The 14,523-nt window shown below is 44.4% G+C and overlaps 1 protein-coding gene and 1 long non-coding RNA gene across 2 annotated transcripts in view; one reads left to right on the top strand and one right to left on the bottom strand.

The window, feature by feature from the left end:
* LRRC75A (leucine rich repeat containing 75A) overlaps positions 1–14,523 on the top strand; it is a 192,807-nt gene that overhangs the window by 159,580 nt on the left and 18,704 nt on the right. The window lies entirely within an intron of this gene.
* On the bottom strand, positions 9,870–13,448 carry LOC140899640 (uncharacterized). The gene is made up of 3 exons (XR_012155399.1): positions 13,245–13,448; positions 12,441–12,500; positions 9,870–9,887 (listed from the first exon to the last, which is right to left on the bottom strand). It is a non-coding gene; the product is annotated as an uncharacterized LOC140899640 (long non-coding RNA).

The raw sequence follows: 14,523 nt of genomic DNA, 5'->3' as shown, positions 1-14,523 counted from the left end.
TGAAATGCAGACTTCATCTCACTCTGCGTTCTGCTTCAGGGATAATTGGATCCTGAAGGGAATGGGAACTGTGAGCTCAGTGCACCCAGGAAAGACTAATAGAGGCAAACTGAAGGTTAAATTTGAACAAGACACAGAGGCAAATGTGTGCAGATTACCAGCAGCTGCACTGAAAATTCATCTTATCCCTGCAGTGAGGCTTCGCACTCAAGACTGTCCTGTGGTCTCAGAACTATCCTTTCTTGTCCAACCCCTAATTAGAATAGGCCTTTGACCGCAGGTCACGGGAGGGTGTGTTTGTTTTTCTTAATAATCTTCACTTACTTCCTGACATTTCTGGAGGGCATGGGAATTAGAATTGTTTTTGACACATTTGTAGGTGATTAATTAAATCCATCCCGGCAAGGTGGGTTTCACAGTGGGAAACCAGGTAGGCAGAAATAATTCTTATTAAATGAAGAATCACTTGGTGAAACTGATTCTCTTTTCCTAGCCTCGGAATTTCTTCAGCTGCCCCATGATCATTTATATTGTGAAAACAATTCCTACTTTTTTCTAACAATGAGGTGCAATGCACTGTAGGGACTAAAACAGTGACTCTCCCTGAGAAATGACTGTCGCTGATAGACGATCATAGTCGTTCTGCCAACTTGAGAGAAATGAGTCTCTCCCCTTCAGCGGGCAGCCAGCTTAAAGTCTCTGCCTCGCAAGAGGCCTCTGGCTACATTTCCCAATTAGTAGAACCAAACTTTGAGGGAAGTTTGATAGACTCGTATTGGTACCCTCCCATTCAGGGCCTCGTTCTTCGTGGCAAAGCAATTCATATGTCTATACTGCCATCGAAGGTGTGAGTGCCGCCCAGTTAGACGGACCTGCGCTAGCTTAACCCATGCTGGCATGACTACAACTAGCAGCCTAGATGCAACAGCCTGAACGTGCGCGCTGGTGACCCGGGGTCCGTACTCGCGTCGCTAGTCCGCGCTGCCCTCGCCCGCTACGTGGCTATTTTTAACCACGCTGGCGTCGCTATGTCTACCCGGGCTGCCATCACACCTGGGGTTGGAGGCTGGCATACTTTTAGTGTTCCTTTACAGGGTCCACTCCCTCCAACTCAGGCTTGGCCCTGAAATCTATTTCTTGTGTTATTTCATGCAGATGTTCCTCTTCCTGCAGGAAATGTATTTCCACCCCCCACCCCTCATTGTTTGTCACTCTCCCCCACCCCCTCTCATTTCTCTATTGAATGTATGTTCGGAGACAGGTCCCAGCCAGTTCTCCACATTTGAACAGCCCCAAACTTTGCTGCTCATCCCTGTCACTACATCAGAACAAATTAAAGCCCCAGGCCACTCTTTTGAATAGTGACTAATGATTCTGGATGTCTCAATTGTTGAGCGCCCAGCTGGAGAGGACTTAACGGCTCTGGCTGTGAGCAAAAATCAACCCCCTTTAAGGTGTGTGAAGCTGGGGCACTTCAAAACTGAGGCACCCAGAGGACTCTTGACAATCTTGATCACAGACTCAAATGAATCCCAAAGTTCTGGAGAAGGTCTGATCAGGTCCATCTCCCATCTGTGTGTGGTGTGGTGCTCATGAAAACAGGGAGCCATTGTGTGTGAGGAGGGCTAGCATGGGAGAAGGCAATAGGACTTGCGTTCGTTTGGGCGATTGTGAGGGAAGTGAACCCCAAATACTAGTAGGACTTTAGTCTGCATGAAATAAGAAAGTGATAACACCGTGAGGTCAGCGTAGTGCTGGCTGGCAGCAATCAAGCTTTCCACAAGCAACCTGGGCAACTGTTAATGCATTTTAATCCTGACCTGCAATATTCTGCTTTTCCAGTCCTGCATCTCTCTTGACCAGAGATTACCATTCATTCTGAACTAGGCCATGCTGTGGTCTAGGAACGTGTCTGCTAGGCATCAAACTCATTACAATTTCAACACCTGCTCAGATTTGAAGTGGCTTCTTCAGGCATAAAGGCTGAGTTAGTTATAATTCTCTCCCTGCTGGGATAGGCAAACAGGTTCAGATAAGTAGGAACCAACTCGTATCCCCTTGACTATAATTCAGACCAGGCTAGAAACCTTGTACTGACAAGCACTCCAAAGATGTGTAGAATATAGCAGAAAATTATCCCAACTCTTAGCTTAAAGAAGGGTCAGTTTGCATTTTTAGTAGAGAACGGCCAAACGCTGCAAAATTCAGATCCAGATTTTCAAAGCCCCCAAACTTTGGACAAATCGGGATCCAGGGTTTTGGCTCTTCCCCCTAGAGAGGGGCATTTGGAAAAAGTGGGACTGGATCCCTGCACCACCCAGAGGTCCGGGTGTTCCGATTCAGGATCTTGGTTTAGTTGTCTCTCTAGCTTTGTGTACAGGGCAGTGTTATCCGAATCACATTGTTTCACCCTTCTCCACTAAAGAGTAGATTTTATTCCTGCCAGCCAACAAGGCCATTTTGTGGTTGCACTGCTGCCAGGAGTAGGGGAGGAGGATTATTCACTAGCAGCTTCTTGGCTAAGTGTGGGAGATTCCAATCATGACACCAGCCCAGCCGCCTGCCAGCAGCCGAGAAACCTTTGGCTCTTTTTCCCCCATTACAAATAGGACAGCACTTCTGGAAGGACAATCCCGGTTCCTTCGTGAAATAAATGTGTCGTCCTAAAGCTGAGCAGTCCCTGGGCTCTACTTACTTGTTAAATCTTGTTCGCATGACAGAGGCTTGTCACCTTAAAGAGATTTTTGTGCTGTCCCCTATCATATCACATCCTCCTGTAAAATCCCCACCAGATCAAGGCTTACAGCACAGCCTCTTTCTACATAAAAGCTGAATCGAGTGACAGAAACTCCAGGCAAAATCCTTGGGATTGGGCAGCTGGAGGGGGAAGAGTTCGCTTCTTTTTAAGATCAGCTTCATAACCAATCATTTTGAGATGACCCTGATAACAAGGCCTTGCTTTGTCCGAAATGGCAGGACTTTATTTTGGGATTGAGATGATACGGAAATCAAGGAGCGTAAACATCTGGGCAGGGAAAAATCCAGTGAGGTTTTCAAGGCTACTCTGGCAGGGGATGCAGGAACATCACAAGCTATGAGAGGCAGACAAGCTCGGAGAGTTCACTTTAAATGACAACAGGGTGGGTCACTGCTATGCCAAGATTGCTTCTTTCCACTTTGGCACGAGGTTTCTTCTCTAACTGTCCATCGGTTTTGGTACATTTGGGGAGAGCTAGACACTGTGTTGAAATCTCCTTGACACAGTTTTGGAAAATGCTGGAAGATGAGTGAGTTTTATTTGTGCAGTTAAACAAGTTGCTCTTTGCTGCCCACTCTGAGGGCTTTTAATGTTTTGATTTTGAGCCATGGAAATGGGGGGCTGCGTTTCACTGATCAGCTTTTCCCAGGGACAGTGGTTAATAAAAATAATAAAAAATTACTTTGTGGACAGGTAGCATGCTGGTCAAATCCAAGGCTTGTTCTTCACTCCCTTGCGACAGCCAGAGTTTGGAGTGCTGCAGGGGGCCGTTGACATCCCCCCCCCCCCCCTTTGGAATGGAAACATTAACTAAGAGGTGCTGAGCAAACCATTTTGTCTGGATTTGGGGCAAAGCCCTGTCCTGTGCTGTACGAACAGCAAGACATTTAGGAGTCTCTCTCTTCACCCCGCCCCCTCACGCCATTCCCACTCCCCCATCAGGACAGGCTCTCTCTCCACTGCAGTGTTCCCAGGGTCATAAAAAGCAGTCAGGGAGGTTGTGAGGCATTGAAAGTTTTATTACAATTGAAATGTCACTCACCCGCTCCTTGCACACCCCTTACCCTTCAATGTCAAGCATTCTTGAAACACTTGCACAAATTATAGAGGCCTGTCACTGATACTTTTTTTACTTTTTTATAGTAAATATAAAGGGAAGTAAATGAAAATATGCCTAAATACCTTGACAAATCTAGCTCTAACTCCTGCTTCTTTGCAACATACTAGATACAGTTTGACCCATCTAGTAGGCAATGCCTAAGGGAGTTAGGTGCCTGAATTCCTTTAAAAATCTGGCCCTTAGTGCCTGTAGAACTCAAAAAAATCCCTATTGGTTTCTGTTCCATTCCACAGGGAAAAGCACTTGTGAGAAACTCGCCTATGAAAACCCTGTTTAGGCTGAAGCTGCTCCTGCAAGGCTGGCTTCTGTATCTTATTTTTATAGCTGCTTCCTCAGTACACTCAGAGTGGACATACCCAGGCTGCATTGCTCGTGTGTCTCCAAGTTTGGGTGGATGGTGTACAGCTGGAGGGAGCTAAGGAGCATCACGTGACAATCTGACTTGAGGGACTCTGTTTGAAATGGCAGCAGGTTCTTCTACCTGGCGATCCATATCCAGATTAAATATCTCATGAGGCTTCATGACCTATTTTGATTAGTTAGACCTTCTCCCTGCAGTAGGAGGAGTTGGGGCTGGAGGGTTGCTGGCATTTTGTTTTCCAGCCGAAGACTGAGATAGGCAAAGCCCTGAAAAAAAACAGAGGACGACATCAGATCTGGCGCCATAACCGGACCCTCTAGAAAACGTATTCCCAAACTACCTAGAGCAATGCCAACTGCTGTCTCGGCCTCTGGCTGTCGTCGGAACAGGAGGGAACGGGGCAGCTGCCTGCTTAAACTTTCCCAAACGTGATCTGTGTTCCAATAAAATAAACAGTTTGAAAACTTTTCAAACTTACCTTTGAAAACTCGTGGCGAACCGGGGAAGTCCCGGATGACTGGAAAAAGGCTAATGTAGTGCCAATCTTTAAAAAGGGAAGAAGGAGGATCCTGGGAACTACAGGCCAGTCAGCCTCACCTCAGTCTCTGGAAAAATCATGGAGCAGGTCCTCAAAGAATCAATCCTGAAGCACTTGCATGAGAGGAAGGTGATCAGGAACAGCCAGCATGGATTCACCAAGGGAAGGTCATGCCTGACTAATCTAATCGCCTTTTATGATGAGATTACTGGTTCTGTGGATGAAGGGAAAGCAGTGGATGTATTGTTTCTTGACTTTAGCAAAGCTTTTGACACGGTCTCCCACAGTATTCTTGTCAGCAAGTTAAGGAAGTATGGGCTGGATGAATGCACTATAAGGTGGGTAGAAAGCTGGCTAGATTGTCGGGCTCAACGGGTAGTGATCAATGGCTCCATGTCTAGTTGGCAGCCGGTATCAAGTGGAGTGCCCCAAGGGTCAGTCCTGGGGCCGGTTTTGTTCAATATCTTCATAAATGATCTGGAGGATGGTGTGGATTGCACTCTCAGCAAATTTGCGGATGATACTAAACTGGGAGGAGTGGTAGATACACTGGAGGGGAGGGATAGGATACAGAAGGACCTAGACAAATTGGAGGATTGGGCCAAAAGAAATCTGATGAGGTTCAATAAGGATAAGTGCAGGGTCCTGCACTTAGGATGGAAGAATCCAATGCACCGCTACAGACTAGGGACCGAACAGTTAGGCAGCAGTTCTGCGGAAAAGGACCTAGGGGTGACAGTGGACGAGAAGCTGGATATGAGTCAGCAGTGTGCCCTTGTTGCCAAGAAGGCCAATGGCATTTTGGGATGTATAAGTAGGGGCATAGCAAGCAGATCGAGGGACATGATCGTTCCCCTCTATTCGACATTGGTGAGGCCTCATCTGGAGTACTGTGTCCAGTTTTGGGCCCCACACTACAAGAAGGATGTGGATAAATTGTAGAGAGTCCAGCGAAGGGCAACAAAAATGATTAGGGGTCTAGAACACATGACTTATGAGGAGAGGCTGAGGGAGCTGGGATTGTTTAGCCTGCAGAAGAGAAGAATGAGGGGGGATTTGATAGCTGCTTTCAACTACCTGAAAGGGGGTTCCAAAGAGGATGGCTCTAGACTGTTCTCAATGGTAGCAGATGACAGAACGAGGAGTAATGGTCTCAAGTTGCAGTGGGGGAGGTTTAGATTGGATATTAGGAAAAACTTTTTCACTAAGAGGGTGGTGAAACACTGGAATGCGTTACCTAGGGAGGTGGTAGAATCTCCTTCCTTAGAGGTTTTTAAGGTCAGGCCCTGGCTGGGATGATTTAACTGGGAATTGGTCCTGCTTCGAGCAGGGGGTTGGACTAGATGACCTTCTGGGGTCCCTTCCAACCCTGATATTCTATGATTCTATGATTCTATTGGAAGTGAAATCCCGGGCACATGCTTTGGCAGCCGATTTCTCTTTAACTGCAGGAAGAACAGTGCGGATTTTTTTCCCCCTTTCTTAGGCTGATGAGAAAACTGAACTGAAGGATCAGAGTTGAAGTTTCCTTCCCTCTCCTCTTCCATCTGTTTTCTTTTCCTTTGCATTGAAGGAACGTAGCTTACTTAAAGCCCAGGAGGCACAAATAATGTCTGCAAGTAACGAACACAGCGGCTTGCCTTAGAGATTTGACTGCAAACTGTTGAGTTGTTCTCTGCACCCTTTTTCTGGAGGTCTGTGTTATTCAATAGTGCTAATTGCTAAGGGGAAGCGCCACCGTCCATTGAAGTCAGTTGGGAGGCTTTCTGTTGACTTAAATGGGCATTGGAACAGGCCCTAATGCTGGGCCAATCCAGGGTGGTGGCCTTCCAAGCCATTCCTAAGACTGTCAGGCTCCCCCACTCCCTTCCCCCACATCAGATTTCCTAGAGTCCTGTGGTTGGCTGGGGTTACTCCCCTCATTGCTTGCAGGCTATGAGGATGGGTTGTAATAGTTAACACCACCTCTTCATTGCAATTTGAAATGAAATTTCCTATCTTTAATTACTTCAAAATGCTTGTAAAGTGGGTATAAGCCCCACTCTACAGTTGGGTAAACTGAGGCACAGAAGGGAAGAGTATGCCTAAGCTGCAGAGGAAAACATGCTGTGCCAACTCCCAGAGGCCCGGTCAACTGTCTCGGGCTCGTGGTTCTTGGTCTGCTGGGCTAAAAATAGCAAAGTAGACATTCCTACTTGGGCCAGAGCCTGGGCTCTATCCCAAATTGGAACACCTGCACTGCTATTTTTAGCCTTGCAGCCTGAGCCCCATGAGACAAAGTGAGGTGACCCTGGCTCTGAGACTTGGTGTGGGGGGGGTTTTCTTTGCCGTGTTGACAGACCCGAAGTGACTTGTGCAAGTCACCTGCAGTTTCACTCCTTTAATTGCTGGCAAGTCTCCGGGCTTTTCCAAGAGCACCTCCTTGTTTCAACCCTGCTCGCTGTAGTTTGATCTGATCTAGTATCCGGGGCCATCTGCTTCGTCTCTTGGTGCGGGGAGCTCCCCATCGCCTTCCTACTGCAACTGCCACTAATCGTTAGGAAGAAACTTTCCCTGTGATCAGGTTAGTCTGTAATCCCATACTGCAGGGGTTTTTCCACCTTATTCTAAGGCAGCGGGCACCGGCCCCTCTCAGAAACAGGATACTGGACTAGATGGACCCAGCTGTGCTTACTTGGTACTTTCTTTGTGCTTTAGTATGTCATCAGGTACTGCAACACTATATGCTCTAAACATTCATTGTAACTATCAATGTCTCAATGTCTCTCTCAAACTGGAGCAGAATAGTCAGCGTTTCTTTTCTCTTTTTAGCAGGTGCAAGGGGAGTGTAACAAGGCCCAGGGGCACCTTTAAACTTCCAGCCATTGGGTCATGTTATACCTCTCTCCGCTAGCCTGATGAGCCCATTATTTAAATACTTGTCCCCATCTACAAACCTTTAAGTCTGAGTCAAGGAAATTCCCCTCCTGTTTTTGAACTATTGGTTTGGGAGCTAATTGCCCATGTGGCCAATAGACAATGTAATTTTTTTTAAAAAAAAACCTTTGGACTCCAAAAAGCAATGCTGAGATTCATTATTTGCTGAGTATTTATGGCCAAGCACAATGCTGCCTAGACTTTATTCCCTTAACACGCAACCCCCTCGGGCTGTAGACATCATAGGCATGCTGAGGGCCTGTTTATTGTCTGTTGTCAGATGTATTTGGTGGTTATATTTTGCATTTTTCAATTCTCCAGAATCATTTTCTATAAACACTGTCACTCCTGCAGGCCCCATGGCTTTTTCTATCCTCATCTATTCTCCTGAACTCTGTCCCACTCATCCCCTTGTCTTTCACCTTCTCGTACACCTATTTTTCAGTTAATATGATTTTTAACATACTGGTAGCAAACCAGTATATTTTTTGTATCCATGTTCCAGTGAATCATCTTATGGGCTTTGTTTCATTCTTCGGGCCAGCAGGGTTGTGCTGATAAGATCGGATTCACCAGTTTTTTCCTATTCAAACCACAGCATTTACGCAGGGAGTTGGAGTTGGGGAGGGGCAAACAACCTAATTAGTTTTAAGATTGGATGAAAAGGTTGGCTGTTGGATGGTGAATTCTTTTTCCTCTCTCCCATTCATTCTTTTGGTTTCATCGGTGCTTGCAATTACTTGTTTAGTATCTGCAGGTGCCACAGAAGTTCCATTTTCTTTAAAATGTGCCAAACACACAGTAATTGAAAGATGGAAGACATTCACGACAATAGATGTTTATTTACAGGGGGTGGGTAGGGAGACTATGCTTCAATTTGCTGTCCTGCAACCAAAAGGACTGTTAGCAGGGATTCCAAAGCCAGAAGGGACCACTAAGATCATCTACTCTGACCTCCTGTATAACACAGGCCAGAGATCTTCTCCAAAGTAATTCCTAGAGCAGATCTTCTAGAAAAATATCCAGTTTTGATTTTAAAATGGTCAGTGATGGAGAATCCACTACAACCCTTAGTAGATTGTTCCAATATTTAGTTACCCTCAAAAATGTATACTTTGTTTCCACTCTGAATTTCTCTAGCTTCAACTTCCAGCCATTGGGTCATGTTAAACCTCTCTGATGAACCCATTATTTAAATATTTGTTCCCATCTACATACTTATAGACTAATCACTGTAAGGCATGTTTTCTTATACTTTAACCATTCTTGTGGCTCTTTGAACCCTCTCCAATGTATCAACAACCTTCTTGAACTGTGGAATACAGGACACACTGTTGTCGTATCTGTCCAAAATACAGAGGTAAAATAACCTCTCTCCTCCTACTTGAGATTCCCATTTATACTTCACAGCGTTACACTGTTCAGCTGGGTATCCACAACAACCCCCAAGTCTTTTCCAGAGTCGCTGTTTCCCAGGACAGAGTCCCCAGTTCTGTAAGTATGGCCTACGTTTAGCCATTCTTAATATGTATTGTTTGCTTGTGCCCAGTTTACCAAGTGATCCAAATCGCTCTGAATCCATGACCTGTACTCTTCATTATTTAACCCTCCCCCACTTTTTGCATCATCTGCAAAACTTTATCAGTGATAAGATTGTTTTTCTTCCAGGTCATATAATATTTATCAACTATAGGGCCAAGAAATGATCCCTGCTGAACCCAACTGGAAATACACCCACTCAATGACCATTCTCCATTTACAATTACATATTGAGACCTATCAGTTAACTAGTTTTTAATCCATTGAATGTGTACCATGTTAATTTTATATCGTTCTAGGTTTTTTTAATCAAACAGTTATGTGGTACCAAGTCAAAAGACTTAAAGGTAATAGTGTTGATGTAATAGACTTCTATAATAACCAAACTTGTAATCTCATTTTTAAAAAAATGACATTAGTGTGACAGGATCTATTTTCCACAAATCCATGTTGATTTGAAATAAATACACTACCTTCCTTTAACTCTTTCTTAATTGGAGTCGCGTATCAGCTGCTCCACTGTGTTGGAATCCAGGATCTTCCCTGGTGCTTTAAGACGCATTAAGAATAAACATTAACGGTCCTGTCAGCTCCTCATCCAGCTCTTTTAGAACTTTTGGATGCAAGTTATCTGGATGTGCTGATTTTAAAATGTCTGTGGAAGGGAAAGAGTATTATCATCACCATCTGATGAAACAATATCATCTGTTTTCCCCCAACTACAGAACAGAAATATTTGTTGAACACTACCTTATTATTGATAACCTTGCTTTCAAATTCTAATTCACATGCTAGAATTATGGCAGAGACTAACAATATGTCCCTTTCATTCATCCAGTCCATGATTACCTGGAATTGGAAGAAAAGGAGCCAAAACATTGAAAGTATGGAAAGCACAGGGATCCTTGATGGATGTAGGCTGGTAGCATCTTGTGGTGAAGATGATTCTTGGGAATCTGAGCACTCTTTGAAGAGGGTACTAACTGACTAACCTAGAATTCCTAAGACTCCAGGACTATCATCATGTCCTGCATTTTATAGATGGGTCAGCTGAGGTTACAAAGGCTTGAAATGACTTCAGGCTCACACAGTATAGAAGGGCCAAAACTGGATGAAAACCCAGAACTGATGAATCCCTCCCCTCCCGCAACCTCAGTCCTTCTGCACATACACTAGTCATTACATCACTCTTTCTCACCGAGATGCCTCCTGTGAAGAGGGCTAGCTCTGCCTTCCTCTGATTTAAATAGTAAAGGGGGTTAACAATGGGGGGAGCATTTCTAGACTTCATAAAGTGGAAACTACAAACCTTAGCAGACTTGCAAAGGCGCATGAACACGAGGAGACCAAACATAATTAATCCCCATAGGTATGTTCCCTCTTACGAGTAAAACCTTAGGAATGTGTGTATTGGGACGCTCAAAGCACTTATAGGTACGTATATAAACCCCATCTTTTCCAAAGGCTCTCTGAAGAAAGGGGAGAGATCTTTCCAGGCTGTTCATATGTAAAGACTTGGTTTTTACAAAGGCTTAAATGTACACTGGTTAATAATCCCCTCAAGCATTCTGTGGCAGTAAACAAGGAGCTAAATCAGGCCTTTGAATGCTCACAATGGAATACAAATTCCAGAGCACAGAATAAACTTTTTAAAAAAATAGTTTTCAGCAAGAGCGATGAACTCAAGCTGAAATGTTTCATGCTAGACCCAAATGGCCCCAGAGTTCGGGGGTGAGCTGCAGTTCTGGCTCAGGACTTTCTGTTGGATTCCTACGTGATTTCTGGATTTAAACACGCAGAATGGGGTGGCTTAGCACCAAGCAAAATCTTGAGCCCCTTGAAAAATCAAGTTTTGAACCTACAAAGGAAAATACAGCCCCTGCGCTGTTGCTTTGAACTGCAAACATACTTGTGGCCGGGGCTGACTCTGTCTGCTGCCAGAACTTTGAAGCAGCTGCAGAAAATATCCCCCTTCACCTGGGAGAAAAGGAAGGAAGCAATACTGCTTGACAAACTTAGTACCTAGGAACTGCCACATTGAGTCAGACCAGGAGACCATCTCATCCAGGAGCTGGTCTCTGACCATTACTAGGTGTCTTAGACTTAGAGGACTGTCCAATACAGGGTTTCTTGCATATTGTAAAGCTTCTTACTTTTTTTGTATGCTAATGTCACTGTTGATCATCTAATCAGTAACAGAAATGCTTCATCCTTTTTTGGTTCTCCCAGAGCTCATGGTCCCCACTATATCTTGTGACTGTTTGGTTAATTGAAGCTTGTGTAAAAAACATCTTGTGTTATCTTTCAAGATCATTGGGTGTCCCTTAGCTCATGCCTAAGGGGGGAGAATATGGGAACAGCCTACCCACCTTTGCTCTACTGTTCCTTATTTTTACATAGTGCTATTCAGCTCAAAGGAGGAAACAATAGAGGTAAGTTTTGGCCTGATTCCTTCCTCTAGGATGCCGAGTTGAACTGTGTTTGTGGTTACTTGTAAAAGAACAGTAAATACAGTTGTTGTAAATGTTTATAATCCTCCTCCCACTTGCAGAGTATCGATTCTAGTATAGCAGTGTGTGACTTCCCTCCTTTGGCTCCGGAGTGAAGACCTTGCAGAGGTGATCTGAGAAGCGCCTCCTACTGCTAAGGACAGTAAATGACCAAGTGCCAATTCTTTTGTCACTTTCATTGGTGTCTAAGACGTTCTCAGTGCCCAGTGTTAATGCTGGTACCTTCACCTTCCAAGAGATTCCCAGACTGGCATTTTGGTCGGGAAATACCCACTTTCCTCCTTAGAAGACCAGTGCAAGAATCCAACCCTTGCTTTTGGTTGCCCTTCTAAAAACACCAACATTTGTACATTAAGCTTCAATAATGCTGTAACTCTGGCTATTGAAACAACTTGCTATTTGTGACCAAAGGTGCTATATCCCTAAAGCAGGGAAGCGATCTCCTGTGTTGGTAACTCATTAGCTTGTGCAGTTCTGTCAGGGGCTTTATGGGATGCCACTAATGAGAGAGATGTGCCTCCCCAGCTACCCTCCAAAACAAGTTTCAATAGCAGTTTAAAGAATCTGACATCATCAACCTTTTTGCTTCAGATAAGTGCCCTGAATTAAATCCAAAAGGGACTCCCTTGTTTGAGTTTCCTTTCAGCTTAAATATCAATATTTTTATGGCATTTAAGCAGATCACAAAATGTTCTTACCTGGATTTTGTCAAAATCACCATTCTGTTTCACACTGTGCAGCCTCAAACACCAGCGGTGCTGAAGAAATTAAGAAGGGTTTTACATTTATGTGCAATCCTATACCTACACTTGTGAATGTATATTTCAAATCATGCGGCTACTGCTATCCCCTCTGCACTTGACAGAGGTCTGTCTGCCCCTGTGGAAGAGGCCTCTAGAATTTAATAAAGATGAAACCAAGAGTGTACTACAGACATTCTCTGTGAAATGTCATGGACTTTTTATGTAATAAAATATTTTTGTAGATATTTAGGAACATCCTATAAAATTCTATAGCAGGGATATAATTCTATATTCAGTTCTACTGGATGGTTCCAAACACGCACTCAAACATTATGTTCACTGCATTCTGTAGGACTTTTCCAGATGGGCAGGTTCTGAAAAAAGGTGGCTGCAGAGTGCTGAGAAATCCAACACCACAAGAGCTTGGATCAGTCTGCCCTAGTGGTTTGAGAGATTGTATTGTAGGAATAGGCTTTTTGCCCTCAAGAATGTGATTTCTATATAATACAATCACTACTGCCCTCAAGGGAGGAGGAAAATCCTCCAGGGAAGAGAGTAGGACAGTTTCTCTTCTCTCTCCTTTGATATTTTCTTGGCAGAAACCATACCTGCTCTCGAAGTAAAAATGACTGGTCTAAGGTGATTGCCTCAAGCAGAGTCTGTACTGCTGATAAGAGGCTGCCATGAAGTTGCCTTCTGCTAGATCAAAGTCACAGGCCGCTCACCCTTCAAGGCCTTATCAGAGCTCACCCTATTTACCTCTCACTTCCTCCCAGTCCTTCCTGTTAACTGTCCCAGTCAGGCCAGGTCTTGCAAGTCTCTGAACTCCCGACGAAGTCAACTGGAGTTGAAGGTGTCTAGGACTTCACGGAACTGGGCCCATTGTTTCCTTTTCCCACTTTAAGCACTGCATCATACCGGAACAATCGTCTCTGCTTCTAAAGTGTTCCATACTGCTACTTTGTACATCTGTAAAGCAATAAGAATTTCTTGGATGAAAGCTGCCACTGAAGAGAGCACTCTCTCCGTGGTAGGTATTACAGGACAGTTCAGATTTTACAAAGGTCTTGGAGAGGACACTAGAAACCACTGTAAAATTAGGGGGTTGTGTAAATAGGAACATAAGCTCCTGTGGAACTTCTAAATTCTGCAGGGCCTATCTGCCATTAGTCTAGCTTCACGCAGTAGACTGAGCCATTTTGGATAAAATAGAAGTTAACCTCAGTCGACTCATTTTAGCAATCTTTACAAATGGGGGTGCAGGTAAAGTCACTCATCCACAGTGCGACTGATGTTCTCACAAAGTAGAAAAGCACAGGAATCAAATACAAGGTAACCCTGTATAGAGGCAGCTAGGCAAAGATTGCACAGTTCTGTAAGATTACCTACAAACATGGTCTGGCCTCATTACAGTAAGTCACTGAACAGGCTGTTGACTGCAACTGTCCGAAATGCTATTTCACAAAACTGTAGGACCTTTAGCTTTCAACCAGTGGTCTACAGACCCCTGTGGGGGGCCACAGACTAGGTTTAAGATTTCCAAACAGGTCTGCATCTCCATTTGTTAGGTGTACGCAAAGGACAAAAAGATTGAAAACTACTGTTGTGGGACAGTTGGTGTGGGAGAGGTGGCTTCCATTGTAATTTTCCAACATCCTAATAGACACACAGTTAACTAGTAACCCCCTTCCTTGCACAGGAAAGACGGGGACTCACAGATGTAGGGCTGGAGGGGACCTTGAGGTTACATCTGCCCTATGCTGAGACACGACGAAGTATACCTAGACCATCCCTGCCAGCTGTTTGTCTAACCCATTCTTAAAAACCACCAGTGACAGAGATTCCACAACCTCCCTAGGTAACCTGTTCGAGTGCTTACCTAAACTATCCTTACAGTCAGAAAGCTTTTCCTAATAGGGGAAGGTGATTATCATTTATGAGAGTGCACTGGTTTGTTAACAGTTTCATTCCCAAGCCTTGCTGAATAATTAATAGTAGAAAGTGCCACACCAAATTCATATCTGTCATTCTGCCCACA

Source organism: Lepidochelys kempii, chromosome 17 (assembly GCF_965140285.1).
Source record: "Lepidochelys kempii isolate rLepKem1 chromosome 17, rLepKem1.hap1, whole genome shotgun sequence".
NCBI classification, from domain to species: Eukaryota; Metazoa; Chordata; order Testudines; family Cheloniidae; genus Lepidochelys; species Lepidochelys kempii.
Note: the sequence above shows the minus strand (reverse complement) of the source record. Positions and strands in the feature narration are given on the sequence as shown.